This window comes from Eumetopias jubatus, unplaced genomic scaffold (genome assembly GCF_037043125.1).
Source record: "Eumetopias jubatus isolate StellerSeaLion01/CBP00866 unplaced genomic scaffold, mEumJub1_p1.0 scaffold_1, whole genome shotgun sequence".
Lineage (NCBI taxonomy): Eukaryota > Metazoa > Chordata > Mammalia > Carnivora > Otariidae > Eumetopias > Eumetopias jubatus.
The window spans coordinates 204,945,779-204,951,501 of record NW_028274807.1 but is presented as its reverse complement, the minus strand read 5'-3'; positions in this window follow the sequence as shown (position 1 = coordinate 204,951,501).

Here is a 5,723-nt window from a genome sequence, read left to right as displayed (position 1 = left end):
GGTATGTGCATTTTTTATGCTTCATAGACTACAGTATGGTGCAGATATAACTTTTACAGGCACTGTGAGACCACAAAGTTCATTTGATTGGCTTTATTGGAATATTTGCTTTATTGTGGTGATGGTTTGGAACTGAACCCACAGTATCTCTGAGGTATCGCTGTATCGTTTGAGGGGAGTGGGACATATTACTTGGTTGAGTGGTATAGAAAATATTAATAGTTACTGTAAATACTAGGAGAATAAAACTAGTCTATAACTTCCAAACTAGTAAGGGGCAAAAATTGGAATGAAAAAGAAATAATCCAAAATAATTCTTCCATGGCAAAGGAGGTTCAAGTAGCCCAAAATAAAATCATGGAAATACATATAATTTGCCAGCAATTACAATAAATGTAAATGGTCAAGTTAAAGGACAAAAGATAGACTGTTACCTTTTTTCAATTCAAATGTTTAAGCTACCTACAAGAAATTTCTACACATTTATCTTAGATGCTGAAAATTTTAAAGGATGAGAAAAAATAAACCTGACAAATACTAAAGAAAGAAAGCTGATATACTCACATTAATAAAGTTTTATTTTTGTATATTTTTAGAAATAAGGAATATCAAATTAGAGTTTTTATTTTTTTTAAAGATTTTATTTGAGAGACAGCACAAGCGGGGGGAAGGAGAAGGGCAGAGGGAGAAGCAGACTCCCCACTGAGCATGGAGCCCCACATGGGGCTCAATCCCATGACCCTGAGATCATGACCAGAGCCGAAAGCAGCCACCTAACGGACTGAGCCACCCAGGCACCCCTCAAATTAGAGCTTTTAATTCACCAAGGAGATAGAGTCTAAGCTTCTTTACATCTAATAATGGAGCCTCAAAATAAAGTTAAGAACCACTGGAGGATAAGTTTATCTTTTTTTTTTTTTTTTACACTATTAGTAGGTTTTCTAACACTGTTCTATACTTACATTCCTAGAAAGAACTCCACTTTGTATTTTTATTTTAATAAACTGGGCGGGGGGTGGGGGAGGAGTCTGGGCTTTTGCCCTTAATACTTGGTGGATCTTTCCCTGACCTTCAGATTTCTGATGTTGCTGTGTTTTTCAACACCCTCACTCAGCTCAGCATTGCAGGACTCCTACCACCTAGAACATCAGGTGACGAGGTGGGAAGGGAGCCTGGTGAATCAAGCATGGGTTCCTAAGGGCTAACTACCAGGAAGTGACATCCCCCTTCTCTCATTTCATTGACCAAAGCAGGTCACATGACTCTGCCTGATTCAAGAGCTGAGAGGTACACTCCCCTTGTACCTAGAGGGAGAAGAATCAGAAATAGTGGTGAGAATCAACTGATCACTGACAAGTGCCCCCAGCAAAGACAGTTTTGTCTTAGCCAGAGGTTGGCAAACTTTTTCTGTAGAGCCAGATAGTAAATTTTTTCAGTGTTACGGGTCCTGTGGTCTCTGTTCAACAACTCAACTCTGCCGTTGGAGCTGAACACAAATGGACAAGACTGTATTCCAATAAGACTGCACAAAGAGGCTGTAGGCTCGATTTGAACGCTGGGCCATTGGGTCGCCAGCTCCTGGTCTAGGGCATCTACAGCTGGAAGGGCTTGGGGCCTGGGGTCTCCCCCCTCTCCTTCTCCCCTGCTTTCTCTTTTCTCTCTTTCTGTGTCTACTTCCTCCCTCTCCCCCAATCCCTCCTGACAGCTGTCTGGCCCAGCCTCTGCCTGAGTGCGCACTAAAAATATCCCGGCTGCAGCCAAAGCACCTGGGGGCCCTGACTGGAGCATGCGCCAGGAGCTGGCTATGCGACCTTGGCCCGGGCACCCACTCTGCGCAGCCGGCTCATGGGCAGCCCCTCCCTGATACTCACCCTGAGCCTGAGCCACAGCTGCCCCCTGATTTTTCCATGTTCCTGCAACATCTATATCACACCTCCAGGCCTCTGCACCCAAGCTGTCCTCTCCCTGGGGTGCCACCATCCGGCCATGCATCAGCCAGCAGATACTGGATGCTATCCTCACAGGGCAAACTGGCAAATGGAGGGGGTCAGACACGCAGGAGGATACAACAAGCCACAGAGCTGGGTGTGGAGGGGTAGGTAGACCCACATGCCGCTTGGGGGTGATAGAAGGCCCCATGAGGAAGTGGAGGATTAAGCCACACTGGGGAAGAGGGAGAACACACCTGGCAGAGGGACCCACAGAGGCCCAGGCTTGGTCTTTTAAAGGAACCAAGAGAAGGGCGCCTGGGTGGCTCAGTTGGTGAAGCGACTGCCTTCAGCTCGGGTCATGATCCTGGAGTCCCGGGATCGAGTCCCGCATCGGGCTCCCTGCTCGGCAGGGGGTCTGCTTCTCCCTCTCACCCTCTTCCCTCTCGTGCTCTCTGTCTCTCATTCTCTCTCTCTCAAATAAATAAAATCTTTAAAAAAAAAAAAATAAAGGAACCAAGAGAAGACTGGTAATACTGAAGCTCCCCAAGGGGAGGCTGTGGGGTGGGGCTGGCCCTACAGCGGCCTGCCGGGACACTCCACTGAGCAGCTGGGACTTCCCCTTCAAGGGTGGGGGCAGGGAGGGGGAGTGCTGGGATACTTTTCTGGGAAGATGTGGGCTCTTAGGAGATAATGGTGGAGGAGGGCGGGATTACCTCTCCCAGGAAGAGCAGGGCAATAAGCAATCATCTTCCAAGCCCCACCTGCTAGGGCCCCTCCTCTAGAAGCCCTCCCTGTTCTCCTTCCGGTCCTGGCCTACCCCACCCCAGCCCCTCCTCTGGCTCTCCCTGACGCGCTCCCATTAAAATGCCACCCTGTCCACCAGCAAGTCACTCTCCTCTGTTTCCTTCTAGTCTGTAGTCTGGGTTGCTGCCAGGACAGGACAAGGCAGCCGCCCATCTACACACAGTATGTGCCTTAGCCCCACCCGGCACATAGTAGGTGCTCAGGAAATGGTGGCACTGCTGGTGACCTTGGGGATGTTACTTAACCTCTCTGTGGGCCTCTGACCCTCGCTTCCCCTATCTCAGAAATAAGAAAATTGGCCTGAACCTCCAGGTGGCCTCAGGCTGTATTGGCAGTGACCAGACCCCCAGGTTTCCTTCCCAGCAGCCAGTTCTGCATCCAGGCCTCCCCACCCCCACAACATTGTTTTAGGATCCAAGGTCAAGGCACGTGAGTGCTTTGGCACCAGTGCACCTGATTAAGTTTTGTCTCTGACATGTCTTTGGTGTGTGACTTCAGAAAGTACCTTCCTGTCCCCAAGCCTCAGTCCCCTATCCTATAAAATAAGAATAACCGCTCCCAACCCCTTCACCCTGGCTGGGGCTTGGGGGAGGTGTGCATGGGGAGTGTATGGGCACTTGGCCCAGATGAGTGGTTCCAGGGCCCCCACAAATCTTCCACCCTGTTGGGGAAGGGCTGAGCCCAACGCAATGCCCTAACCCTGGGGGGTCAGCGTAGGGCTGGAAGGAAGCCTGACCAGGGCTTCCAGTAGGAACTAAGAGCTGAATTACCAGTCAGATGTAGAGCTAGGAGGAGAGCCCTGCAGGCAAGGGAACAGCAGCAGGAGCAAAGGCCCTGAGGTGGGATTGATTTTGTCAGGACAGCAGTGAGTGGGCAGGGAGAGGCGAGGACAGGGTTGTAGACAGGGTCCTGCTGCACAGGCCCGGAGGACTGTGGGGAGGGTGTGGGGTCTTTACTGAGGATGCTGAGCCCTAGAGGAGGGTTTGGAGCTGGAGAGGAAGGTGACCCGTCCCTGTCTGAAACCCTCACTATGGGCACAGGTGAACATCCTGGAGCCACCATACGTGTACGCTGGAATGGAACAATTAAGCAAATGGGGGGTGAAGGGTGGGAGCCAGGTTTCTCACTATTGGAGTGGGAGGTTATAGACAGGCGAGGGGAGACTAGAAGAATCCATTTGCTAATGGATGAGATGCGGAGACGTCTGCATGAATTCATGTGTAACTTAATACAGACGCGGACAGTTACACATGGAGATATTTACAGGTCTGTGTCAATAAACAGGTAATACACACATTTTGTGTCCTTGCTCTGTCAGCTGTGAGGGCCTAGAAGCAATGACCCCCCAGTAGGAAGCAGCACCCCTTGTGCCCAGATCTCCGTTTGTGTTAGTACAGCAGTGCCCCTCTTATCTGTGGGGAAAACATTCCAAGATCCCTGGTGAATGGGCGTCTGGGTGGCGCAGTCATTACGTGTCTGCCTCCGGCTTAGGTCATGATCCCAGAGTCCCGGGATGGAGTCCCACATTGGGCTCCCTGCTCAGCAGGGAGTCTACTTCTCCTTCTGACCCTCACCCTGCTTGTGCTCTCTCTCTCTCTCAAATAAATAAATAAAATCTTAAAAAAAAAAAGATCCCCAGTGGATGCCTGAAACCACAGACAGTACCAAACCCTATATCTATACCATGATTTTTCCTATACACACATAGCTATGCTAAAGTATAACTTATAAATTAGGCACATTATGACAATATAATAGAAATTATGTGAATGTGGCCTATTTCTTACATTCTCATCTTGTCCTGTACTCGCCCTTCTTGTGAAGATGGGAGATGATAAAATGCCTACGTGAGGACATGAAGCAAGGTGAATGACGCAGGCTTTGTGACGTAGCGTGAGGCTGCTGTTGACCTTCTGGCCATATGTCAGAAGGGCTATCATCTGCTTCTGGAGTGCGGTTGATCACAGACCACCACACTGTGCAAAAGGGGAGACTACTGTATTCTCCAGCAAGAGGCACCCAGGGCAGCTCCTTGAAGAAAAGGTTGATTCTAGGACCGGGGCAGGAAATATAGGAGATGAGCATGAAGCATTTTGTAGGGACAGAGTAAGGAGGTGCTAAGAGGGGAAAACCATGGATGTGATGGGGGAGTGTCAAAGAGCCCTGAGAACCAACCGAGTGAGCCTCCGATGGCCAAAGCTGAAACCGTTTGAGCAGGAAAATCAATGAAATAGTATTGGATTTTAACCCAAAGTATAAAATAAATATCCATAAGTCCATACTGATGTGGATGATTGAATAGAGAAACAGGGAGAAGAAAGGAATTCAAAATAATTTGTGCAGGAAGGAAGAGTGACTCCCCCCACCCTGTAGGTGTGGGCTGCGCATGGCAACTTTCTTCCGCAGGGCACAGCACCAACGGAGGAGGGGGGGTGCCGGGGGGAGGGGGGAGAGTAACTTCGCAGTGGAGACACCCGACAAGGCCAGCTCAGCCAGGTGATCCAGGTCAACATCACAGTGAAGAATCACGCTGATGGCATGTCCTGTGGACTTGGTGTGACGAGCAGGGCGCTTCACCTCTGTGGTCCTCCCCAAAGTTGTCACTCCCAGGCCAACCTTGAAAAAACACCAGACAAATCACAACTGGGGGAATTTCCCACAACACACCTGACCAGTTCTCCTATACACTGCCCAGGTCATCAAAACAAGAAAGTCTGAGAAACTGTCTCAGCCCAGAGGAGTCTCAGGAGGTGTGAGGACTATATGTAACATCAAGTCCTGAGACAGAGAAAGGATATTAGGGAAAACGGAGAAAATTTGAATAATGCATGGACTTTAGTTAATAATAATGTCCTGGGGGCGCCTGGGTGGCTCAGTTGGTTAAGCATCTGCCTTTGGCTCAGATCATGATCTCAGGGTCCTGGGATCCAGCCCTGCATCGGGCTCCCTGCTCCGCGGGGAGTCTGCTTCTCCCTCTCCCTCTGCCCC